Raw genomic sequence first — 27,291 nt, 5'->3', positions numbered from 1 at the left:
TTCACTGATAGTTTACTGGGTAAAGGCCCTGATCCCTGGTCTTTGCTGATTCTCTGATAGTTTACTGGGTAAAGGCCCTGATCCCTGGTCTGTGCTGATTCTCTGATAGTTTCCTGGGTCAAGGCCCTGATCCCCGGTCTGTGCTGATTCTCTCATAGTTTCCTGGGTAAACGCCCTGATCCATGGTCTGTGCTGATTCTCTGATAGTTTACTGGGTAAAGGACCTGATCCCTGGTCTTTGCTGATTCTCTGATAGTTTCCTGGGTCAAGGCGCTGATCCCTGGTCTGTGATGATTCTCTCATAGTTTACTGGGTAAACGCCCTGATCCATGGTCTGTGCTGATTCTCTGATAGTTTACTGGGTAAAGGCCCTCATCCCCGGTCTGTGCTGATTCACTGATAGTTCACTGGGTAAAGGCACTGATCCCAAGTCTGTGCTGATTCACTGATAGTTTACTGGGTAAAGGCCCTGTTCCCTGATCTGTGCTGATTCTCTGATAGTTTACTGGGTAAAGACCCTGATCCCTGGTCTGTGCTGATTCTCTGATAGTTTACTGGGTAAAGGCCCTGATCCCTGGTCTGTGCTGATTCTCTGATAGTTTACTGGGTAAAGGCCCTGATCCCTGGTCTGTGCTGATTCTCTGATAGTTTACTGGGTAAAGGCCCTGATCCCTGGTCTGTGCTGATTCACTGATAGTTTACTGGGTAAAGGCTCTGATCCCTGGTCTGTGCTGATTCACTGATAGTTTACTGGGTAAAGGCCCTGATCCCTGGTCTGTGCTGATTCTCTGATAGTTTACTGGGTAAACGCGCTGATCCCTGGTCTGTACTGATTCTCTGATAGTTTACTGGGTAAAGGCCCTGATCCCTGTTCTGTGATGATTCTCTGACAGTTTACTGGGTAAAGGCCCTGATCCCTGTTCTGTGCTGATTCACTGATAGTTTACTGGGTGAAGGCCCTGATCCCTGTTCTGTGCTGATTCTCTGATAGTTTACTGGGTAAAGGCCCTGATCCCTGGTCTGTGCTGATTCACTGATAGTTTACTGGGTAAAGGCCCTGATCCCTGTTCTGTGCTGATTCTCTGATAGTTTACTGGATAAAGGCCCTGATCCCTGGTCTGTGCTGATTCACTGATAGTTTACTGGGTAAAGGCCCTGATCCCTGTTCTGTGCTGATTCTCTGATAGTTTACTGGGTAAAGGCCCTGATCCGCGGTCCGTGCTGATTCTCTGATAGTTTACTGGGTAAAGGCCCTGATCCGCGGTCCGTGCTGATTCACTGATAGTTTACTGGGTAAAGGCCCTGATCCCTGGTCTTTGCTGATTCTCTGATAGTTTACTGGGTAAAGGCCCTGATCCCTGGTCTGTGCTGATTCTCTGATAGTTTCCTGGGTCAAGGCCCTGATCCCCGGTCTGTGCTGATTCTCTCATCGTTTCCTGGGTAAACGCCCTGATCCATGGTCTGTGCTGATTCTCTGATAGTTTACTGGGTAAAGGCCCTGATCCCTGGTCTTTGCTGATTCTCTGATAGTTTCCTGGGTCAAGGCGCTGATCCCTGGTCTGTGATGATTCTCTCGTAGTTTACTGGGTAAACGCCCTGATCCATGGTCTGTGCTGATTCTCTGATAGTTTACTGGGTAAAGGCCCTCATCCCCGGTCTGTGCTGATTCACTGATAGTTCACTGGGTAAAGGCACTGATCCCAAGTCTGTGCTGATTCACTGATAGTTTACTGGGTAAAGGCCCTGTTCCCTGATCTGTGCTGATTCTCTGATAGTTTACTGGGTAAACGCGCTGATCCCTGGTCTGTACTGATTCTCTGATAGTTTACTGGGTAAAGGCCCTGATCCCTGGTCTGTGCTGATTCTCTGATAATTTACTGGGTAAAGACCCTGATCCCTGGTCTTTGCTGATTCACTGATAGTTTACTGGGTAAAGGCCCTGATCCCTGGACTGTGCTGATTCTCTGACAATTTACTGGGTAAAGGCTGTGATCCCTGGTCTGTGCTGATTCTCTGATAGTTTACTGGGTAAAGGCCCTGATCCCTGGTCTGTGCTGATTCTCTGATAGTTAACTGGGTAAAGGCCCTGAACCCTGGTCTGTGCTGATTCACTGATAGTTTACTTGGTCAAGGCCCTGATCCCTGGACTGTACTGATTCTCTGATAATTTACTGGGTAAAGGCCCTGATCCCTGGTCTGTGCTGATTCTCTGATAGTTTACTTTGTAAAGGCCCTGATCCCTGGTCTGTGCTGATTCACTGAAAGTTTATTGGGTAAAGACCCTGATCCCTGGTCTGTGCTGAATCACTGATAGTTTACTGGGTAAAGGCCCTGATCCCTGGTCTGTGCTGATTCTCTGATATGATGTGGAGATGACGGTGATGGACTGGGGTTGACAATTGTAAACAATTTACAACACCAATTTTACATTTACCTGAGGAAGGAGGAAGTCTCCGAAAGCTGGTGAATTTAAAATAAAATTGCTGGACTATAACTTGGTGTTGTAAAATTGTTTACAATTCTCTGATAGTTTATTGGGTAAAGACCCTCATCCCTGGTCTGTGCTGATTCACAGATAGTTTACTGGGTGAAGGCCCTGATCCCTGGTCTGTGATGATTCTCTGATAGTTTACTGGGTAAAGGCCCTGATCCCTGGTCTGTGATGATTCTCTGACAGTTTACTGGGTAAAGGCCCTGATCCCTGTTCTGTGCTGATTCACTGATAGTTTACTGGGTGAAGGCCCTGATCCCTGTTCTGTGCTGATTCTCTGATAGTTTACTGGGTAAAGGCCCTGATCCCTGGTCTGTGCTGATTCACTGATAGTTTACTGGGTAAAGGCCCTGATCCCTGTTCTCTGCTGATTCTCTGATAGTTTACTGGGTAAAGGCCCTGATCCCTGGTCTGTGCTGATTCACTGATAGTTTACTGGGTAAAGGCCCTGATCCCTGTTCTGTGCTGATTCTCTGATAGTTTACTGGGTAAAGGCCCTGATCCGCGGTCCGTGCTGATTCTCTGATAGTTTACTGGGTAAAGGCCCTGATCCGCGGTCCGTGCTGATTCACTGATAGTTTACTGGGTAAAGGCCCTGATCCCTGGTCTTTGCTGATTCTCTGATAGTTTACTGGGTAAAGGCCCTGATCCCTGGTCTGTGCTGATTCTCTGATAGTTTCCTGGGTCAAGGCCCAGATCCCCGGTCTGTGCTGATTCTCTCATAGTTTCCTGGGTAAACGCCCTGATCCATGGTCTTTGCTGATTCTCTTATAGTTTCCTGGGTCAAGGCGCTGATCCGTGGTCTGTGATGATTCTCTCATAGTTTACTGGGTAAACGCCCTGATCCATGGTCTGTGCTGATTCTCTGATAGTTTACAGGGTAAAGGCCCTTATCCCCGGTCTGTGCTGATTCACTGATAGTTCACTGGGTAAAGGCACTGATCCCAAGTCTGTGCTGATTCACTGATAGTTTACTGGGTAAAGGCCCTGTTCCCTGATCTGTGCTGATTCTCTGATAGTTTATTGGGTAAATGCCCTGCCCCTGCTCTGTGCTGATTATCTGATAGTTTACTGGGTAAATGCCCTGATCCCCGGTCTGTGCTGATTCTCTGATAGTTTACTGGGTAAAGGCACTGATCCCTGTTCTGTGCTGATTCTCTGATAGTTTACAGGGTGAAGGCCCTGATCCCTGGTCTGTGCTGATTCACTGATAGTTTACTTGGTCAAGGCCCTGATCCCTGGTCTGTGCTGATTCTCTGATAGTTTACTGGGTAAATGGCATGATCCCTGGTCTGTGCTGATTCACTGATAGTTTACTCAGTCAAGGCCCTGATCCCTGTTCTGTGCTGATTCACTGATAGTTTACTGGGGAACGGCACTGATCCCTGGTCTGTGCTGATTCACTGATAGTTTACTGGGTAAAGGCCCTGATCCCTGGTCTGTGCTGATTCTCTGATAGTTTACTGGGTAAAGGCCCTGATCCCTGGTCTTTGCTGATTCACTGATAGTTTACTGGGTAAAGGCCCTGATCCCCGGTCCGTGCTGATTCTCTGATAGTTTACTGGGTAAAGGCCCTGATCCGCGGTCCGTGCTGATTGACTGATAGTTTACTGGGTAAAGGCCCTGATCCCTGGTCTTTGCTGATTCTCTGATAGTTTACTGGGTAAAGGCCCTGATCCCTGGTCTGTGCTGATTCTCTGATAGTTTCCTGGGTCAAGGCCCTGATCCCCGGTCTGTGCTGATTCTCTCATAGTTTCCTGGGTAAACGCCCTGATCCATGGTCTTTGCTGATTCTCTGATAGTTTCCTGGGTCAAGGCGCTGATCCGTGGTCTGTGATGATTCTCTCATAGTTTACTGGGTAAACGCCCTGATCCATGGTCTGTGCTGATTCTCTGATAGTTTACTGGGTAAAGGCCCTTATCCCCGGTCTGTGCTGATTCACTGATAGTTCACTGGGTAAAGGCACTGATCCCAAGTCTGTGCTGATTCACTGAGAGTTTACTGGGTAAAGGCCCTGTTCCCTGATCTGTGCTGATTCTCTGATAGTTTATTGGGTAAATGCCCTGCCCCTGCTCTGTGCTGATTATCTGATAGTTTACTGGGTAAATGCCCTGATCCCCGGTCTGTGCTGATTCTCTGATAGTTTCCTGGGTAAAGGCACTGATCCCTGTTCTGTGCTGATTCTCTGATAGTTTACAGGGTGAAGGCCCTGATCCCTGGTCTGTGCTGATTCACTGATAGTTTACTTGGTCAAGGCCCTGATCCCTGGTCTGTGCTGATTCTCTGATAGTTTACTGGGTAAATGGCATGATCCCTGGTCTGTGCTGATTCACTGATAGTTTACTCAGTCAAGGCCCTGATCCCTGTTCTGTGCTGATTCACTGATAGTTTACTGGGGAACGGCACTGATCCCTGGTCTGTGCTGATTCACTGATAGTTTCCTGGGTGCAAGGCCCTGATCCCTGGTCTGTGCTGATTCACTGATAGTTTACTGGGTAAAGGCCCTGATCCCTGGTCTGTGCTGATTCACTGATAGTTTACTGGGTAAAAACCCTGATCCCCGTTCTTTGCAGATTCACTGATAGTTTACTGGGTAAAGGCCCTGATCCCTGGTCTGTGCTGATTCTCTGATAGTTTACTGGGTAAAGGTCCTGATCCCTGTTCTGTGCTGATTCACTGATAGTTTACTGGGTAAACGCCCTGATCCTTGGTCTGAGCTGATTTTCTGATAGTTTGCTGAGTAAAGGCCATGATCCCTGGTCTGTGCTGATTCACTGATAGTTTACTGGGTAAAGACCCTGATCCCCGGTCTGTGCTGATTCCCTGATAGTTCACTGGTTAAAGGCCCTGATCCCTGGTCTGTGCTGATTCACTGTTAGTTTACTGGGTAAAGGCCCTGATCCTTGGTCTAAGCTGATTTTCTGATAGTTTGCTGAGTAAAGGCACTGATCCCTGCTCTGTGCTGATTCACTGATAGTTTACTGGGTAAAGGCCCTGATCCCTGGTCTGTGCTGATTCACTGATAGTTTACTGGGTAAAGGCCCTGATCCCTGGTCTGTGCTGATTCACTGATAGTTCACTGGGTAAATGCGCTGATCCCTGGTCTGTGCTGATTCTCTGACAGTTTACTTGGGAATGGCCCTGATCCCTGGTCTGTGCTGATTCACTGATAGTTTACTGGGTAAATGCCATGATCCCTGGTCTGTGCTGATTCACTGATAGTTCACTGGGTAAAGGCCCTGATCCCTGGTCTGTGATGATTCACTGATAGTTTACTTGGTAAAGGCCCTGATCCCTGTTCTGTGCTGATTCACTGATAGTTTACTTGGTAAAGGCCCTGATCCTTGGTCTGAGCTGATTTTCTGATAGTTTGCTGAGTAAAGGCCATGATCCCTGGTCTGTGCTGATTCCCTGATAGTTCACTGGGTAAAGGCCCTGATCCATGGTCTGTGCTGATTCACTGTTAGTTTACTGGGTAAAGGCCCTGATCCCTGGTCTGTGCTGATTCACTGATAGTTTTCTGGGTAAAGGCCCTGATCCCCGGTCTATGCTGATTTCCTGATAGTTTACTTGGGAATGGCCCTGATCCCTGGTCTGTGCTGATTCACTGATAGTTTACTGGGTAAAGGCCCTGATCCCTGGTCTGTGCTGATTCACTGATAGTTTACTGGGTAAAGGCCCTGATCCCTGGTCTGTGCTGATTCACTGATAGTTTACTGGGTAAAGGCCCTGATCCCTGGTCTGTGCTGAATCACTGATCGTTTACTGGGTAAAGGCCCTGATCCCCGGTCTGTGCAGATTCACTGATAGTTTACTGGGTTAAAGCCCTGATCCGCGGTCTGTGCTGATTCACTGATAGTTTACTGGTAAAAGGCCCTGATCCCCGGTCTGTGCTGAATCACTGATCGTTTACTGGGTAAAGGCCCTGATCCCCGGTCTGTGCAGATTCACTGATAGTTTACTGGGTAAAGGCCCTGATCCCTGGTCTGTGCTGATTCTCTGATAGTTTACTGGGTAAAGGTCCTGATCCCTGTTCTGTGCTGATTCACTGAGAGTTTACTGGGTAAACGCCCTGATCCATGGTCTGAGCTGATTTTCTGATAGTTTGCTGAGTAAAGGCCCTGATCCCTGGTCTGTGCTGATTCACTGATAGTTTTTTGGGTCAAGGCCCTGATCCCCGGTCTGTGCTGATTCTCTGATAGTTTACTGGGTAAAGTCCCTGATCCCTGGTCTGTGCTGATTCTCTGATAGTTTACTGGGTAAAGGCCCTGATCCCTGGTCTGTGCTGATTCACTGATAGTTTACTTGGGAATGGCCCTGATCCCTGGTCTGTGCTGATTCACTGATAGTTTACTGGGTAAATGGCATGATCCCTGGTCTGTGCTGATTCACTGATAGTTTACTGGGTAAAGGCCCTGATCCCTGGTCTGTGCTGATTCACTGATAGTTTACTGGGTAAAGGCCCTGATCCCTGGTCTGTGCTGATTCTCTGATAGTTCACTGGGTAAAGGCCCTGATCCCTGCTCTTTGCTGATTCACTGATAGTTTACTGGGTAAAGGCCCTGATCCCCGGTCTGTGCTGATTCTCTGATAGTTTACTGGGTAAAGGCCCTGATCCCTGGTCTTTGCTGATTCACTGATAGTTTACTGGGTAAAGGCCCTGATCCCCGGTCTGTGCTGATTCTCTGATAGTTTACTGGGTAAAGGACCTGATCCCTGGTCTGTGCTGATTCTCTGATAGTTTATTGCGTGAAGGCCCTGATCCCTAGTCTGTGCTGATTCTCTGATAGTTTACTGGGTAAATGCCCTGATCCCTGGTCTGTGCTGATTAACAGATAGTTTACTGGGTAAAGGCACTGATCCCTGTTCTGTGCTGATTCTCTGATAGTTTACTGGGTAAAGGCCCTGATCCCCGGTTTGTGCTGATTCCCTGATAGTTCACTGGTTAAAGGCCCTGATCCCTGGTCTGTGCTGATTCACTGTTAGTTTACTGGGTAAAGGCCCTGATCCTTGGTCTAAGCTGATTTTCTGATAGTTTGCTGAGTAAAGGCACTGATCCCTGCTCTGTGCTGATTCACTGATAGTTTACTGGGTAAAGGCCCTGATCCCTGGTCTGTGCTGATTCATTGATAGTTTACTGGGTAAATGCGCTGATCCCTGGTCTGTGCTGATTCTCTGACAGTTTACTTGGGAATGGCCCTGATCCCTGGTCTGTGCTGATTCACTGATAGTTCACTGGGTGAAGGCCCTGATCCCCGGTCTGTGCTGATTCACTGATAGTTTACTGGGTAAAGGCCCTGATCCCTGGTCTGTGCTGATTCACTGATCGTTTACTGGGTAAAGGCCCTGATCCCTGGCCTGTGCTGATTCACTGAGAGTTCACTGGGTGAAGGCCCTGATCCCCGGTCTGTGCTGATTCACTGATAGTTTACTGGGTAAAGGCCCTGATCCTCGGTCTGTGCTGATTCACTGATAGTTTTCTGGGTAAAGGCCCTGATCCTTGGTCTAAGCTGATTTTCTGATAGTTTGCCGAGTAAATGCACTGATCCCTGCTCTGTGCTGATTCACTGATAGTTTACTGGGTAAAGGCCCTGATCCCCGGTCTGTGCTGATTCTCTGATAGTTTACTGGTAAAAGGCCCTGATCCCCGGTCTGTGCTGATTCACTGATAGTTTACTGGGTAAAGGCCCTGATCCCAGGTCTGTGCTGATTCTCTGAGAGTTTACTGGGTAAAGGTCCTGATCCCTGGTCTGTGCTGATTCTCTGATAGTTTACTGGGTAAAGGCCCTGATCCCTGGTCTGTGCTGATTCACTGATAGTTTACTGGGTAAAAACCCTGATCCCCGTTCTGTGCTGATTCTCTGATAGTTTACTGGGTAAAGGTCCTGATCCCTGTTCTGTGCTGATTCACTGATAGTTTACTGGGTAAACGCCCTGATCCTTGGTCTGAGCTGATTTTCTGATAGTTTGCTGAGTAAAGGCCATGATCCCTGGTCTGTGCTGATTCACTGATAGTTTACTGGGTAAAGACCCTGATCCCCGGTCTGTGCTGATTCCCTGATAGTTCACTGGTTAAAGGCCCTGATCCCTGGTCTGTGCTGATTCACTGTTAGTTTACTGGGTAAAGGCCCTGATCCTTGGTCTAAGCTGATTTTCTGATAGTTTGCTGAGTAAAGGCACTGATCCCTGCTCTGTGCTGATTCACTGATAGTTTACTGGGTAAAGGCCCTGATCCCTGGTCTGTGCTGATTCACTGATAGTTTACTGGGGAAATGGGCTGATCCCTGGTCTGTGCTGATTCTCTGACAGTTTACTTGGGAATGGCCCTGATCCCTGGTCTGTGCTGATTCACTGATAGTTTACTGGGTAAATGCCATGATCCCTGGTCTGTGCTGATTCACTGATAGTTCACTGGGTGAAGGCCCTGATCCCCGGTCTGTGCTGATTCACTGATAGTTTACTGGGTAAAGGCCCTGATCCCTGGTCTGTGCTGATTCACTGATCGTTTCCTGGGTAAAGGCCCTGATCCCTGGCCTGTGCTGATTCACTGAGAGTTCACTAGGTGAAGGCCCTGATCCCCGGTCTGTGCTGATTCACTGATAGTTTACTGGGTAAAGGCCCTGATCCTCGGTCTGTGCTGATTCACTGACAGTTTACTGGGTAAAGGCCCTGATCCTTGGTCTCAGCTGATTTTCTGATAGTTTGCTGAGTAAAGGCACTGATCCCTGCTCTGTGCTGATTCACTGATAGTTTACTGGGTAAAGGCCCTGATCCCCGGTCTGTGCTGATTCTCTGATAGTTTACTGGGTAAAGGCCCTGATCCCCGGACTGTGCAGATTCACTGATAGTTTATTGGGTAAAGGCCCTGATCCCCGGTCTGTGCTGATTCTCTGATAGTTTACTGGGTAAAGGCCCTGATCCCTGGTCTGTGCTGATTCACTGATAGTTTACTGGGTAAATGCGCTGATCCCTGGTCTGTGCTGATTCTCTGACAGTTTACTTGGGAATGGCCCTGATCCCTGGTCTGTGCTGATTCACTGATAGTTTACTGGGTAAATGCCATGATCCCTGGTCTGTGCTGATTCTCTGATAGTTTACTGGGTAAAGGCCCTGATCCCCGGTCTGTGCTGATTCACTGATAGTTTACTGGGTAAAGGCCCTGATCCCTGGTCTGTGCTGATTCACTGATAGTTTACTGGGTAAAGGCCCTGATCCCTGGTCTGAGCTGATTCACTGATAGTTTACTGGGTAAAGGCCCTGACCCCGGTCTGTGCTGATTCACTGATAGTTCACTGGGTGAAGGCCCTGATCCCCGGTCTGTGCTGATTCACTGATAGTTTACTGGGTAAAGGCCCTGATCCCTGGTCTGTGCTGATTCACTGATCGTTTACTGGGTAAAGGCCCTGATCCCTGGCCTGTGCTGATTCACTGAGAGTTCAATGGGTGAAGGCCCTGATCCCCGGTGTGTGCTGATTCACTGATAGTTTACTGGGTAAAGGCCCTGATCCTCGGTCTGTGCTGATTCACTGATAGTTTTCTGGGTAAAGGCCCTGATCCTTGGTCTAAGCTGATTTTCTGATAGTTTGCTGAGTAAAGGCACTGATCCCTGCTCTGTGCTGATTCACTGACAGTTTACTGGGTAAAGGCCCTGATCCCCGGTCTGTGCTGATTCTCTGATAGTTTACTGGTAAAAGGCCCTGATCCCCGGTCTGTGCTGATTCACTGATAGTTTACTGGGTAAAGGCCCTGATCCCAGGTCTGTGCTGATTCTCTGATAGTTTACTGGGTAAAGGTCCTGATCCCTGTTCTGTGCTGATTCACTGATAGTTTACTTGGGAATGGCCCTGATCCATGGTCTGTGCTGATTCACTGATAGTTCACTGGGTAAATGCGCTGATCCCTGGTCTGTGCTGATTCTCTGACAGTTTACTTGGGAATGGCCCTGATCCCTGGTCTGTGCTGATTCACTGATAGTTTACTGGGTAAAGGCCCTGATCCCCGGTATGTGCTGATTCACTGATAGTTTACTGGGTAAATGCCATGATCCCTGGTCTGTGCTGATTCACTGATAGTTTACTGGGTAAAGGCCCTGATCCCTGGTCTGGGCTGACTCACTGATAGTTTACTGGGTAAAGGCCCTGATCCCTGGTCTGTGATGATTCTCTGACAGTTTACTGGGTAAAGGCCCTGATCCCTGTTCTGTGCTGATTCACTGATAGTTTACTGGGTGAAGGCCCTGATCCCTGTTCTGTGCAAATTCTCTGATAGTTTACTGGGTAAAGGCCGTGATCCCTGGTATGTGCTGATTCACTGATAGTTTACTGGGTAAAGGCCCTGATCCCTGTTCTGTGCTGATTCTCCGATAGTTTACTGGGTAAAGGCCCTGATTCCTGGTCTGTGCTGATTCACTGATAGTTTACTGGGTAAAGGCCCTGATCCCTGTTCTGTGCTGATTCTCTGATAGTTTACTGGGTAAAGGCCCTGATCCCTGTTCTGTGCTGATTCTCTGATAGTTTACTGGGTAAAGGCCCTGATCTGCGGTCCGTGCTGATTCTCTGATAGTTTACTGGGTAAAGGCCCTGATCCGCGGTCCGTGCTGATTCACTGATAGTTTCCTGGGTAAAGGCCCTGATCCCTGGTCTCTGCTTATTCTCTGATAGTTTACTGGGTAAAGGCCCTGATCCCTGGTCTGTGCTGATTCTCTGATAGTTTCCTGGGTCAAGGCCCTGATCCCTGGTCTTTGCTGATTCACTGATAGTTTACTTGGTCAAGGCCCTGATCCCTGGTCTGTGCTGATTCTCTGATAGTTTACTGGGTAAATGGCATGATCCCTGGTCTGTGCTGATTCACTGATAGTTTACTCAGTCAAGGCCCTGATCCCTGTTCTGTGCTGATTCACTGATAGTTTACTGGGGAACGGCACTGATCCCTGGTCTGTGCTGATTCACTGATAGTTTACTGGGATCAAGGCCCTGATCCCTGGTCTGTGCTGATTCACTGATAGTTTACTGGGTAAAGGCCCTGATCCCTGGTCTGTGCTGATTCACTGATAGTTTACTGGGTAAAAACCCTGATCCCCGTTCTGTGCAGATTCACTGATAGTTTACTGGGTAAAGGCCCTGATCCCTGGTCTGTGCTGATTCTCTGATAGTTTACTGGCTAAAGGTCCTGATCCCTGTTCTGTGCTGATTCACTGATAGTTTACTGGGTAAACGCCCTGATCCTTGGTCTGAGCTGATTTTCTGATAGTTTGCTGAGTAAAGGCCATGATCCCTGGTCTGTGCTGATTCACTGATAGTTTACTCAGTCAAGGCCCTGATCCCTGTTCTGTGCTGATTCTCTGATAGTTTACTGGTAAAAGGCCCTGATCCCCGGTCTGTGCTGATTCACTGATAGTTTACTGGGTAAAGGCCCTGATCCCAGGTCTGTGCTGATTCTCTGAGAGTTTACTGGGGAAAGGTCCTGATCCCTGTTCTGTGCTGATTCACTGATAGTTTACTGGGTAAACGCCCTGATACTTGGTCTAAGCTGATTTTCTGATAGTTTGCTGAGCAAAGGCAATGATCCCTGCTCTGTGCTGATTCACTGATAGTTTACTGGGTAAAGGCCCTGATCCCCGGTCTGTGCTGATTCTCTGATAGTTTACTGGGTAAATGCCCTGATCCCCGGACTGTGCAGATTCACTGATAGTTTATTGGGTAAAGGCCCTGATCCCCGGTCTGTGCTGATTCTCTGATAGTTTACTGGGTAAAGGCCCTGATCCCTGGTCTGTGCTGATTCACTGATAGTTTACTGGGTAAATGCGCTGATCCCTGGTCTGTGCTGATTCTCTGACAGTTTACTTGGGAATGGCCCTGATCCCTGGTCTGTGCTGATTCACTGATAGTTTACTGGGTAAATGCCATGATCCCTGGTCTGTGCTGATTCACTGATAGTTCACTGGGTGAAGGCCCTGATCCCCGGTCTGTGCTGATTCACTGATAGTTTACTGGGTAAAGGCCCTGATCCCTGGTCTGTGCTGATTCACTGATCGTTTACTGGGTAAAGGCCCTGATCCCTGGCCTGTGCTGATTCACTGAGAGTTCACTGGGTGAAGGCCCTGATCCCCGGTCTGTGCTGATTCACTGATAGTTTACTGGGTAAAGGCCCTGATCCTCGGTCTGTGCTGATTCACTGATAGTTTTCTGGGTAAAGGCCCTGATCCTTGGTCTAAGCTGATTTTCTGATAGTTTGCTGAGTAAAGGCACTGATCCCTGCTCTGTGCTGATTCACTGACAGTTTACTGGGTGAAGGCCCTGATCTCCGGTCTGTGCTGATTCTCTGATAGTTTACTGGTAAAAGGCCCTGATCCCCGGTCTGTGCTGATTCACTGATAGTTTACTGGGTAAAGGCCCTGATCCCAGGTCTGTGCTGATTCTCTGATAGTTTACTTGGGAATGGCCCTGATCCCTGGTCTGTGCTGATTCACTGATAGTTTACTGGGTAAATGCGCTGATCCCTGTTCTGTGCTGATTCACTGATAGTTTACTTGGGAATGGCCCTGATCCCTGGTCTGTGCTGATTCACTGATAGTTTACTGGGTAAATGCGCTGATCCCTGGTCTGTGCTGATTCTCTGACAGTTTACTTGGGAATGGCCCTGATCCCTGGTCTCTGCTGATTCACTGATAGTTTACTGGGTAAATGCCATGATCCCTGGTCTGTGCTGATTCACTGATAGTTTACTGGGTAAAGGCCCTGATCCCTGGTCTGTGCTGACTCACTGATAGTTTACTGGGTAAAGGCCCTGATCCCTGGCCCGTGCTGATTCACTGAAAGTTCACTGGGTGAAGGCCCTGATCCCCGGTCTGTGCTGATTCACTGATAGTTTACTGGGTAAAGGCCCTGATCCTCGGTCTGTGCTGATTCACTGATAGTTTTCTGGGTAAAGGCCCGGATCCCCGGTCTATGCTGATTCACTGACAGTTCACTGGGTTAAAGCCCTGATCCACGGTCTGTGCTGATTCACTGATCGTTTACTGGGTAAAGGCCCTGATCCCCGGTCTGTGCAGATTCACTGATAGTTTACTGGGTAAAGGCACTGATCCCTGCTCTGTGCTGATTCACTGATAGTTTACTGGGTAAACGCCCTGATCCTTGGTCTGAGCTGATTTTCTGATAGTTTGCTGAGTAAAGGCCCTGATCCCTGGTCTGTGCTGATTCACTGATAGTTTATTGGGTAAAGGCCCTGATCGCCGGTCTGTGCTGATTCACTGATAGTTTACTGGGTAAAGGCCCTGATCCCCGGTCTGTGCTGTTTCACTGATAGTTTACTTGGGAATGGCCCTGATCCCTGGTCTGTGCTGATTCACTGATAGTTTACTGGGTAAAGGCCCTGATCCCCGGTCTGTGCTGATTCACTGATAGTTTACTGGGTAAAGGCCCTGATCCCCGGTCTGTGCTGATTCTCTGACAGTTTATTGGGTAAAGGCCCTGATCGCCGGTCTGTGCTGATTCACTGATAGTTTACTGGGTAAAGGCCCTGATCCCCGGTCTGTGCTGTTTCACTGATAGTTTATTGGGTAAAGGCCCTGATCCCCGGTCTGTGCTGATTCACTGATAGTTTACTGGGTAAAGGCCCTGATCCCCGGTCTGTGCTGATTCTCTGATAGTTTGCTGGGTCATGGCCCTGATCCCTGGTCTGTGCTGATTCACTGATAGTTTACTTGGGAATGGCCCTGATCCCTGGTCTGTGCTGATTCACTGATAGTTTACTGGGTAAAGGCACTGATCCCCGGTCTGTGCTGATTCACTGATAGTTTACTGGGTAAAGGCCCTGATCCCCGGTCTGTGCTGATTCTCTGACAGTTTACTGGGTAAAGGCCCTGATCCCCGGTCTGTGCTGATTCACTGATAGATTACTGGGTAAATGCCATGATCCCTGGTCTGTGCTGATTCACTGATAGTTTACTGGGTAAACGCCCTGATCCCTGGTCTGTGCTGATTCACTGATAGTTTACTTGGGAATGGCCCTGATCCCTGGTCTGTGCTGATTCACTGATAGTTTACTTGGGAATGGCCCTGATCCCTGGTCTGTGCTGATTCACTGATAGTTTACTTGGGAATGGCCCTGATCCCTGGTCTGTGCTGATTCTCTGATAGTTTACTGGGTAAAGGCGCTGATCCCTGGTCTGTGCTGATTCACTGATAGTTTACTGGGTAAACGCCCTGATCCCTGGTCTGTGCTGATTCACTGATAGTTTACTTGGGAATGGCCCTGATCCCTGGTCTGTGCTGATTCACTGATAGTTTACTTGGGAATGGCCCTGATCCCTGGTCTGTGCTGATTCACTGATAGTTTACTTGGGAATGGCCCTGATCCCTGGTCTGTGCTGATTCTCTGATAGTTTACTGGGTAAAGGCGCTGATCCCTGGTCTGTGCTGATTCTCTGACAGTCTACTGGGTAAATGCCATGATCCCTGGTCTGTGCTGATTCACTGATAGTTTACTGGGTGAAGGCCCTGATCCCCGGTCTGTGCTGATTCCCTGATAGTTTACTGTGTAAAGGCCCTGATCCCTGGTCTGTGCTGATTCACTGATAGTTCAATGGGTAAAGGCCCTGATCCCTGGTCTGTGCTGATTTTCTGAGAGTTTTGTGGGTAAACGCCCTGATCCATGGTCTGTGCTGATTCACTGATAGTTTAGTGGGTAAAGGCCCTAATCCCTGGTCTGTGCTGATTCTCTGACAATTTACTGGGTAAAGGCCCTGATCCCTGGTCTGTGCTGATTCACTGACAGTTTACTTGGTCAAGGCCCTGATCCCTGGTCTGTGCTGATTCTCTGATAGTTTACTGGGTAAAGGCCCTGATCCCTGGTCTGTGCTGATTCACTGACAATTTACTGGATAAAGGCCCTGATCCCTGGTCTGTGCTGATTCTCTGATAGTTTACTGGGGAACGGCACTGATCCCTGTTCTGTGCTGATTCACTGATAGTTTACTGGGTCAAGGCCCTAATCCCTGGTCGGTGCTGATTCACTGATAGTTTACTGGGTAAAGGCCCTGATCCCTGGTCTGTGCTGATTCACTGACAGTTTACTGGGTAAAGGCCATGATCCCTGGTCTGTGCTGATTCTCTGATAGTTTACTGGGTAAAGGCCCTGATCCCTGGTCTGTGCTGATTCACTGACAATTTACTGGATAAAGGCCCTGATCCCTGGTCTGTGCTGATTCTCTGATAGTTTACTGGGGAACGGCACTGATCCCTGTTCTGTGCTGATTCACTGATAGTTTACTGGGTCAAGGCCCTAATCCCTGGTCGGTGCTGATTCACTGATAGTTTACTGGGTAAAGGCCCTGATCCCTGGTCTGTGCTGATTCACTGATAGTTTACTGGGTAAAGGCCCTGATCCCTGGTCAGTGCTGATTCACTGATAGTTTATTGGGTAAAGACCCTGATCCCTGGTCTGTGCTGATTCACTGATAGTTTACTGGGTAAAGGCCCTGATCCCTGGTCTGTGCTGATTCTCTGATATGATGTGGAGATGACGGTGATGGACTGGGGTTGACAATTGTAAACAATTTTACAACACCAATTTTACATTTACCTGAGGAAGGAGGAAGTCTCCGAAAGCTTGTGAATTTAAAATAAAATTGCTGGACTATAACTTGGTGTTGTAAAATTGTTTACAATTCTCTGATAGTTTATTGGGTAAAGACCCTCATCCCTGGTCTGTGCTGATTCACTGATAGTTTACTGGGTAAAGGCCCTGATCCCTGGTCTGTGCTGATTCTCTGATAGTTTTCTGGGTAAAGGCCCTGATCCCTGGTCTGTGCTGATTCACTGATAGTTCACTGGGTAAAGACCCTGATCCCTGGTCTGTGCTCATTCTCTGATAGTTTACAGGGTAAAGGCCCTGATCCCTGGTCTGTGCTGATTCTCTGATAGTTTACTGGGTAAAGGCCCTGATCCCTGCTCTGTGCTGATTCTCTGATACTTTACTGGATAAAGACACTGATCCCTGTTCTGTGCTGATTCTCTGATAGTTCACCGGGTAAAGGCCCTGATCCCTCATCTTTGCTGATTATCTGATAGTTTACTGGGTGAAGTCCCTGTTCCCTGGTCTGTGCTGATTCTCTGATAGTTTATTGGGTGAAGAGCCTGATCCCTGGTCTGTGCTGATTCTCTGATAGTTTATTGGGTAAATGCCCTGCCCCTGATCTGTGCTGATTATCTGATAGTTTACTGGGTAACGGCACTGATCCCTGTTCTGTGCTGATTCTCTGATAGTTTACTGGGTAAAGGCCCTGATCCCTGGTCTGTGCTGATTCTCTGATAGTTTACTGGGTAAAGGCCCTGATCCCTGCTCTGTGCTGATTCTCTGATACTTTACTGGGTAAATGGCATGATCCCTGGTCTGTGCTGATTCACTGATAGTTTACTCAGTCAAGGCCCTGATCCCTGATCAGTGCTGATTCTCTGATAGTTTGCTGGGTAAAAGCCCTGATCCGTGTTCTGTGCTGATTCACTGATAGTTTACTGGGGAACGGCACTGATCCCTGGTCTGTGCTGATTCACTGATAGTTTCCTGGGTGAAGGCCCTGATCCCTGGTCTGTGCTGATTCACTGATAGTTTCCTGGATGAAGGCCCTGATCCCTGGGCGGTGCTGTTCTCTGACAGTTTACTGGGTAAAAACCCTGATCCCTGGTCTGTGCTGATTCTCTGATAGCACACTTGGTAAAGGCCCTGATCCCTGGTCTTTGCTGATTCACTGATAGTTTAATGGGTAAAGGCACTGATCCCTGGTCTGTGCTGGTTCTCTGACAGTTTACTGGATAAATGCCATGATCCCTGGTCTGTGCTGATTCCCTGATAGTTTACTGGGTAAAGGCTCTGATCCCTGGTCTGTGCTGAATCACTGATAGTTTACTTGGTAAAGGCCCTGATCCCTGGTCTATGCTAATTCACTGATAGTTCACTGGGTAAGGCCCTGATCCCTGGTCCATGCTGATTCACTGATAGTTCACTGGGTAAAGGCCCTGATCCCTGGTCTGTGCTGATTCACTGTTAGTTTACTTGGTAAAGGCCCTGATCCCTGGTCTGTGCTGATTCTCTGATCGTTTACTGGGTAAAGGCCCTGATCCATGGTCTGTGCTGATTCACTGATAGTTTACTGGGTAAAGGCCCTGATCCCTGTTCTGTGCTGATTCACTGATAGTTTAGTGGGTCAAAGCCCTGATCCGTGTTCTGTGCTGATTCACTGCTAGTTTACTGGTTAAACGCCCTGATCCTTGGTCTGAGCTGATTTACTGATAGTTTGCTGAGTAAAGGCCATGATCCCTGTTCAGTGCTGATTCACTGTTAGTTTACTGGGTAAAGGCCCTGATCCCTGGTCTGTGCTGATTATCTGATAGTTTACTGGGTAAAGGCCCTGATCCCCGGTCTATGCTGATTCACTGACAGTTTACTGGGTTAAAGCCCTGATCCGCGGTCTGTGCTGATTCACTGATAGTTTACTGGTAAAAGGCCCTGATCCCCGGTCTGTGCTGAATCACTGATCGTTTACTGGGTAAAGGCCCTGATCCCCGGTCTGTGCAGATTCACTGATAGTTTACTGGGTAAAGGCCCTGATCCCTGGTCTGTGCTGATTCTCTGATAGTTTACTGGGTAAAGGTCCTGATCCCTGTTCTGTGCTGATTCACTGATAGTTTACTGAGTAAACGCCCTGATCCATGGTCTGAGCTGATTTTCTGATAGTTTGCTGAGTAAAGGCCCTGATCCCTGGTCTGTGCTGATTCACTGATAGTTTTTTGGGTCAAGGCCCTGATCCCCGGTCTGTGCTGATTCTCTGAGAGTTTACTGGGTAAAAGCCCTGATCCCTGGTCTGTGCTAATTCTCTGATAGTTTACTGGGTAAAGGCCCTGATCCCTGGTCTGTGCTGATTCACTGATAGTTTACTTGGGAATGGCCCTGATCCCTGGTCTGTGCAGATTCACTGATAGTTTGCTGGGTAAAGTCCCTGATCCCTGGTCTGTGCTGATTCTCTGATAGTTTTCTGGGTAAAGGCCCTGATCCCTGGTCTGTGCTGATTCTCTGATAGTTTACTGGGTAAAGGCCCTGATCCCTGTTCTGTGCTGATTCTCTGATTGTTTACTGGGTAAAGGCCCTGATCCCTGGTCTGTCCTGATTCTCTGATAGTTTATTGCGTGAAGGCCCTGATCCCTAGTCTGTGCTGATTCTCTGATAGTTTACTGGGTAAATGCCCTGATCCATGGTCTGTGCTGATTCTCTGATAGTTTACTGGGTAAAGGCCCTGATCCCTGGTCTGTGCTGATTCTCTGATAATTTACTGGGTAAAGACCCTGATCCCTGGTCTTTGCTGATTCACTGATAGTTTACTGGGTAAAGGCCCTGATCCCTGGTCTGTGCTGATTCTCTGACAATTTACTGGGTAAAGGCCCTGATCCCTGGTCTGCGCTGATTCACTGATAGTTTACTTGGTCAAGGCCCTGATACCTGGACTGTGCTGATTCTCTGATAGTTTACTGGGTAAAGGCCCTGATCCCTGGTCTGTGCAGATTCTCTGATAGTTTACTGGGTAAAGGCCCTGAACCCTGGTCTGTATGAATTCACTGATAGTTTACTTGGTCAAGGCCCTGATCCCTGGACTGTACTGATTCTCTGATAGTTTATTGGGTAAAGGCCCTGATCCATGGTCTGTGCTGATTCTCTGATAGTTTACTTGGGAATGGCCCTGATCCCTGGTCTGTGCTGATTCACTGATAGTTTACTGGGTAAAGGCCCTGATCCCCGGTCTGTGCTGATTCACTGATAGTTTACTGGGTAAAGGCCCTGATCCCCGGTCTGTGCTGATTCTCTGACAGTTTACTGGGTAAAGGCCCTGATCCCCGGTCTGTGCTGATTCACTGATAGATTACTGGGTAAATGCCATGATCCCTGGTCTGTGCTGATTCACTGATAGTTTATTGCGTGAAGGCACTGATCCCTGTTCTGTGCTGATTCTCTGATAGTTTACTGGGTAAACGCCCTGATCCCTGGTCTGTGCTGATTCACTGATAGTTTACTTGGGAATGGCCCTGATCCCTGGTCTGTGCTGATTCACTGATAGTTTACTTGGGAATGGCCCTGATCCCTGGTCTGTGCTGATTCACTGATAGTTTACTTGGGAATGGCCCTGATCCCTGGTCTGTGCTGATTCTCTGATAGTTTACTGGGTAAAGGCGCTGATCCCTGGTCTGTGCTGATTCTCTGACAGTTTACTGGGTAAATGCCATGATCCCTGGTCTGTGCTGATTCACTGATAGTTTACTGGGTGAAGGCCCTGATCCCCGGTCTGTGCTGATTCCCTGATAGTTTACTGTGTAAAGGCCCTGATCCCTGGTCTGTGCTGATTCACTGATAGTTCACTGGGTAAAGGCCCTGATCCCTGGTCTGTGCTGATTTTCTGAGAGTTTTGTGGGTAAACGCCCTGATCCATGGTCTGTGCTGATTCACTGATAGTTTACTGGGTAAAGGCCCTGATCCCTGGTCTGTGCTGATTCTCTGACAATTTACTGGGTAAAGGCCCTGATCCCTGGTCTGTGCTGATTCACTGACAGTTTACTTGGTCAAGGCCCTGATCCCTGGACTGTACTGATTCTCTGATAGTTTACTGGGTAAAGGCCCTGATCCCTGGTCTGTGCTGATTCTCTGATAGTTTACTGGGTAAAGGCCCTGATCCCTGGTCTGTGCTGATTCTCTGATAGTTTACTGGGGAACGGCACTGATCCCTGTTCTGTGCTGATTCACTGATAGTTTAGTGGGTCAAGGCCCTAATCGCTGGTCGGTGCTGATTCACTGATAGTTTACTGGGTAAAGGCCCTGATCCCTGGTCTGTGCTGATTCACTGATAGTTTACTGGGTAAAGGCCCTGATCCCTGGTCTGTGCTGATTCACTGATAGTTTACTGGGTAAAGGCCATGATCCCTGGTCTGTGCTGATTCTCTGATAGTTTACTGGGTAAAGGCCCTGATCCCTGGTCTGTGCTGATTCACTGATAGTTTAGTGGGTAAAGGCCCTGATCCCTGGTCTGTGCTGATTCTCTGACAATTTACTGGGTAAAGGCCCTGATCCCTGGTCTGTGCTGATTCTCTGATAGTTTACTGGGGAACGGCACTGATCCCTGTTCTGTGCTGATTCACTGATAGTTTACTGGATCAAGGCCCTAATCCCTGGTCGGTGCTGATTCACTGATAGTTTACTGGGTAAAGGCCCTGATCCCTGGTCTGTGCTGATTCACTGATAGTTTACTGGGTAAAGGCCCTGATCCCTGGTCAGTGCTGATTCACTGATAGTTTATTGGGTAAAGACCCTGATCCCTGGTCTGTGCTGATTCACTGATAGTTTACTGGGTAAAGGCCCTGATCCCTGGTCTGTGCTGATTCTCTGATATGATGTGGAGATGACGGTGATGGACTGGGGTTGACAATTGTAAACAATTTTACAACACCAATTTTACATTTACCTGAGGAAGGAGGAAGTCTCCGAAAGCTTGTGAATTTAAAATAAAATTGCTGGACTATAACTTGGTGTTGTAAAATTGTTTACAATTCTCTGATAGTTTATTGGGTAAAGACCCTCATCCCTGGTCTGTGCTGATTCACTGATAGTTTACTGGGTAAAGGCCCTGATCCCTGGTCTGTGCTGATTCTCTGATAGTTTTCTGGGTAAAGGCCCTGATCCCTGGTCTGTGCTGATTCACTGATAGTTCACTGGGTAAAGACCCTGATCCCTGGTCTGTGCTCATTCTCTGATAGTTTACAGGGTAAAGGCCCTGATCCCTGGTCTGTGCTGATTCTCTGATAGTTTACTGGGTAAAGGCCCTGATCCCTGCTCTGTGCTGATTCTCTGATACTTTACTGGATAAAGACACTGATCCCTGTTCTGTGCTGATTCTCTGATAGTTCACCGGGTAAAGGCCCTGATCCCTCATCTTTGCTGATTATCTGATAGTTTACTGGGTGAAGTCCCTGTTCCCTGGTCTGTGCTGATTCTCTGATAGTTTATTGGGTGAAGAGCCTGATCCCTGGTCTGTGCTGATTCTCTGATAGTTTATTGGGTAAATGCCCTGCCCCTGATCTGTGCTGATTATCTGATAGTTTACTGGGTAACGGCACTGATCCCTGTTCTGTGCTGATTCTCTGATAGTTTACTGGGTAAAGGCCCTGATCCCTGGTCTGTGCTGATTCTCTGATAGTTTACTGGGTAAAGGCCCTGATCCCTGCTCTGTGCTGATTCTCTGATACTTTACTGGGTAAATGGCATGATCCCTGGTCTGTGCTGATTCACTGATAGTTTACTCAGTCAAGGCCCTGATCCCTGATCAGTGCTGATTCTCTGATAGTTTGCTGGGTAAAAGCCCTGATCCGTGTTCTGTGCTGATTCACTGATAGTTTACTGGGGAACGGCACTGATCCCTGGTCTGTGCTGATTCACTGATAGTTTCCTGGGTGAAGGCCCTGATCCCTGGTCTGTGCTGATTCACTGATAGTTTCCTGGATGAAGGCCCTGATCCCTGGTCGGTGCTGTTCTCTGACAGTTTACTGGGTAAAAACCCTGATCCCTGGTCTGTGCTGATTCTCTGATAGCACACTTGGTAAAGGCCCTGATCCCTGGTCTTTGCTGATTCACTGATAGTTTAATGGGTAAAGGCACTGATCCCTGGTCTGTGCTGGTTCTCTGACAGTTTACTGGATAAATGCCATGATCCCTGGTCTGTGCTGATTCCCTGATAGTTTACTGGGTAAAGGCTCTGATCCCTGGTCTGTGCTGAATCACTGATAGTTTACTTGGTAAAGGCCCTGATCCCTGGTCTATGCTAATTCACTGATAGTTCACTGGGTAAGGCCCTGATCCCTGGTCCATGCTGATTCACTGATAGTTCACTGGGTAAAGGCCCTGATCCCTGGTCTGTGCTGATTCACTGTTAGTTTACTTGGTAAAGGCCCTGATCCCTGGTCTGTGCTGATTCTCTGATCGTTTACTGGGTAAAGGCCCTGATCCATGGTCTGTGCTGATTCACTGATAGTTTACTGGGTAAAGGCCCTGATCCCTGTTCTGTGCTGATTCACTGATAGTTTAGTGGGTCAAAGCCCTGATCCGTGTTCTGTGCTGATTCACTGCTAGTTTACTGGTTAAACGCCCTGATCCTTGGTCTGAGCTGATTTTCTGATAGTTTGCTGAGTAAAGGCCATGATCCATGTTCAGTGCTGATTCACTGTTAGTTTACTGGGTAAAGGCCCTGATCCCTGGTCTGTGCTGATTATCTGATAGTTTACTGGGTAAAGGCCCTGATCCCCGGTCTATGCTGATTCACTGACAGTTTACTGGGTTAAAGCCCTGATCCGCGGTCTGTGCTGATTCACTGATAGTTTACTGGTAAAAGGCCCTGATCCCCGGTCTGTGCTGAATCACTGATCGTTTACTGGGTAAAGGCCCTGATCCCCGGTCTGTGCAGATTCACTGATAGTTTACTGGGTAAAGGCCCTGATCCCTGGTCTGTGCTGATTCCCTGATAGTTTACTGGGTAAAGGTCCTGATCCCTGTTCTGTGCTGATTCACTGATAGTTTACTGAGTAAACGCCCTGATCCATGGTCTGAGCTGATTTTCTGATAGTTTGCTGAGTAAAGGCCCTGATCCCTGGTCTGTGCTGATTCACTGATAGTTTTTTGGGTCAAGGCCCTGATCCCCGGTCTGTGCTGATTCTCTGAGAGTTTACTGGGTAAAAGCCCTGATCCCTGGTCTGTGCTAATTCTCTGATAGTTTACTGGGTAAAGGCCCTGATCCCTGGTCTGTGCTGATTCACTGATAGTTTACTTGGGAATGGCCCTGATCCCTGGTCTGTGCAGATTCACTGATAGTTTACTGGGTAAAGGCCCTGATCCCTGTTCTGTGCTGATTCTCTGATTGTTTACTGGGTGAAGGCCCTGATCCCTGGTCTGTCCTGATTCTCTGATAGTTTATTGCGTGAAGGCCCTGATCCCTAGTCTGTGCTGATTCTCTGATAGTTTACTGGGTAAATGCCCTGATCCATGGTCTGTGCTGATTCTCTGATAGTTTACTGGGTAAAGGCCCTGATCCCTGGTCTGTGCTGATTCTCTGATAATTTACTGGGTAAAGACCCTGATCCCTGGTCTTTGCTGATTCACTGATAGTTTACTGGGTAAAGGCCCTGATCCCTGGTCTGTGCTGATTCTCTGACAATTTACTGGGTAAAGGCCCTGATCCCTGGTCTGCGCTGATTCACTGATAGTTTACTTGGTCAAGGCCCTGATACCTGGACTGTGCTGATTCTCTGATAGTTTACTGGGTAAAGGCCCTGATCCCTGGTCTGTGCAGATTCTCTGATAGTTTACTGGGTAAAGGCCCTGAACCCTGGTCTGTATGAATTCACTGATAGTTTACTTGGTCAAGGCCCTGATCCCTGGACTGTACTGATTCTCTGATAGTTTATTGGGTAAAGGCCCTGATCCATGGTCTGTGCTGATTCTCTGATAGTTTACTTGGTCAAGGCCCTGATCCCTGGTCTGTGCTGATTCTCTGATAGTTTACTTTGTAAAGGCCCTGATCCCTGGTCTGTGCTGATTCACTGATAGTTTATTGGGTAAAGACCCTGATCCCTGGTCTGTGCTGATTCACTGATAGTTTACTGGGTTAAGGCCCTGATCCCTGGTCTGTGCTGATTCACTGATAGTTTACTGGGTAAAGGCCCTGATCTCTGGTCTGTGCTGATTCACTGATAGTTTACTGGGTGAAGGCCCTGATCCCTGTTTTGTGCTGATTCTCTGATAGTTTACTGGGTAAAGGCCCTGATCCCTGGTCTGTGCTGATTCTCTGATAATTTACTGGGTAAAGGCCCTGATCCCTGTTCTGTGCTGATTCTCTGATAGTTTACTGGGTGAAGGCCCTGATGCCTGCTCTGTGCTGATTCACTGATAGTTTACTGTGTGAAAGCCCTGATCCCTGGTCTGTGCTGATTCACTGATAGTTTACTGGGTAAAGGCCCAGATCCCTGGTCAGTGCTGATTCTCTGATAGTTTACTGGTTAAAGGCCCTGATCCCCAGTCTAAGCTGTTCTCTGATAGTTTACTGGGTAAAGGCCCTGATCACTGCTCAGTGCTGATTCACTGATAGTTTACTGGGTAAAGGCCCTAATCCTTGGTCTGTGCTGATTCTCTGATTGTTTACTGGGTAAAGGCCCTGATCCCCAGTCTGAGCTAATTCTCTGATAGTTTATTGGGTACAGGCCCTGATCCCCGGTCTGTGCTGATTCACTGATCGTTTCCTGGGTAAAGGCCCTGATCCCTGTTCTGAACTGATTCTATGATTATTTCCCCAATTGTACAAATTTAAAGTAATTGCAGGAGCAGGGAGACCTTGGGGTGCATGTGCAAAAATCTTTGAAGCTGGCACCTGTTAAAAAACAAATGGGATCCTGATTTCGTTTGAAAGAGACGTAGAGTTCAAAAGCAAGGACTTTATGCTATAGTTTAGAAAACACTGTTTTTTCCTCAGCTGGAGTATTGTGTTCAATTTTGGGCATTGCACTTTAGGAAGGTTGCCAAGGCCTTAGAGAGGCTGCAGAATAGATTTACTAGAATGGTACCACGGATGAGGGACTTCAGTTATGTGGAGATACTGGACAAGCTGGGGTTGTTCTCCTTGGAGCAGAGAAGATTATGGGGAGATTTGATCGAGGTGTTCAAATTCATTAATGTTGTGATAGAGTAAAGAAGAAGGATCTCTTTCCAGTGGCAGACGGGTCGGTAACCAGAGGACACAGATTTAAGGTAATTGGCAGAAGAACCAAAGGCGACATGAGGAAATATTTTTTATGATGTGGAGATGACGGTGATGGACTGGGGTTGACAATTGTAAACAATTTTACAACACCAAGTTATAGTCCAGCAATTTTATTTTAAATTCACAAGCTTTCGGAGGCTTCCTCCTTCGTCAGCCTCCGAAAGCTTGTGAATTTAAAATAAAATTGCTGGACTATAACTTGGTGTTGTAAAATTGTTTACAAATATTTTTTAAGCAGCGAGTTGTGATGATCTGGAATTCACTGCCTGAAAGGACGGTGGAAGCTGATTCAATAATAACTTTCAAAGTTCATTGGATAAATACTTGGAGGAAAATCGTTTACAGGGCTATTCTTGAAAGATCCATCCAATTTGAATCATCAAACCTTACAGCACAGAAGGAGGCCGTTCGACCCATCGTACTTGTGCTGGCTCTTTGAAGGAGCTGTCCAATTAGTCCCACTCCACCACTCCCACCCCTCTTTCCCCATAGCCCTGCAAATTATTCACCTTTAACTCGATATCCAGTTCTCTACAGAAAGTTACTGTTGAATCTGATTCCACCACCTCTTTCAAGCAATGCATTCCAGATCATAACATCTCCATGTGTAAAAATAAATTCTCCTAATTTCCCCGCTGGTTTCTTTGTCAATTATCTTAAAGCTGTGTCATTTGGTTACCAAACCTCCTGAGAGGTGAAATGTTTCTCCATATTTACAATGTCAATACCCCTCAAAATTTTTGAACTCCTCTATTAAATCTCCGCATAACCTTTGCTTCTCGACGGAGAATAATCCCAGCTTCACAAGTCTCTCCCCATAACTGAAGTCCCTCATCCCAGGTATCATTCTGGCAAATCTCCTCTGCACCTTCTCCAAAGCCTTGATATTCTTCCTAAAGTTTGGGCACACTATTCAAGCTGAGGACGAACCAGTGATGTATAAAAGTTTAACCATAAGAACATAGGAATTAAGAGCAGGAGTAGGCCATTCGGCCCCTCGAGCCTGCTGTGCCATTTGATAAGATCATGGCTGATCTGATTGTGACCTCAACCCTACTTTCCCGTCTACCTGCTAAAAGCTTTGACTCCCTTGTTCATCAGGAATCTATATAACTCAGCCTTAAAAATATCCACTGACCCGGCCTCCACCATTCTCTGGGGAAGGAAGTTCCACAGACTCACGACCCTCTGAGAGAAAAGAAATTATCCTCATCTCTGTCTTAAACAGGAGACCCTTTATTTTTAAACTGTTGCCCCTAGTTCTAGTCTCCCCCACAAGGGGAAGCATAATCTCAGCAACTACCCCTTCAAGTCCCATCGGGATCTTAAATGTTTCAATAAGATCACCCCTCATTCTTCTAAACTCCATTGTATACAGGCCCAACTTGTCCAACCTTTCCTCATAAGATAACCCCCTCATCCCAGGAATCAGTCGAATGAACCTTCTCTGAACTACCTCCAAAGAAATTATGTCCTTTCTTAAATAAAGAGATCAAAACTGCACACAGTATTCTAGATGTGGTCTCACCAATGCCCTGTACAACTGTAGCAAAACATCTCTACTTTTATATTCCATTCCCCTTGCAATAAATGACAGCATTAAACTTGCTTTCCTAATCAATTATGTGCCTGCAGTCTAACCCTTTTGATTACTGTACTCGGACACCCAAATCCCTCTGTACCCCAGAATTCTGTAATCTTTCTTCATTCAAGAAATGTACTGCTTTTCTATTCCTCCTGCCAAATTGGACAAGTTCACATTTTCCCATATTATACTCCATCTGCCAAATGCCAAATTTTTGCCCCGTCACTTAACCTATCTATATCCCTTTGCAGTCTCCTCTTCACAACTTACTTTCCTCCCGACCTTTGCGTCATCAGCAAATTTAGCAACCATACATTCGGTCCCTTCATCCAAGTCATTGATTTAGATTGTAAATAGTTGAGGCCCAAGCAATG

Source organism: Heptranchias perlo, unplaced genomic scaffold (genome assembly GCF_035084215.1).
Source record: "Heptranchias perlo isolate sHepPer1 unplaced genomic scaffold, sHepPer1.hap1 HAP1_SCAFFOLD_47, whole genome shotgun sequence".
In the NCBI taxonomy this organism is placed as follows: Eukaryota; Metazoa; Chordata; class Chondrichthyes; order Hexanchiformes; family Hexanchidae; genus Heptranchias; species Heptranchias perlo.
The sequence above is the reverse complement of the archived record's forward strand: the minus strand, read 5'-3'. Positions refer to the sequence as shown.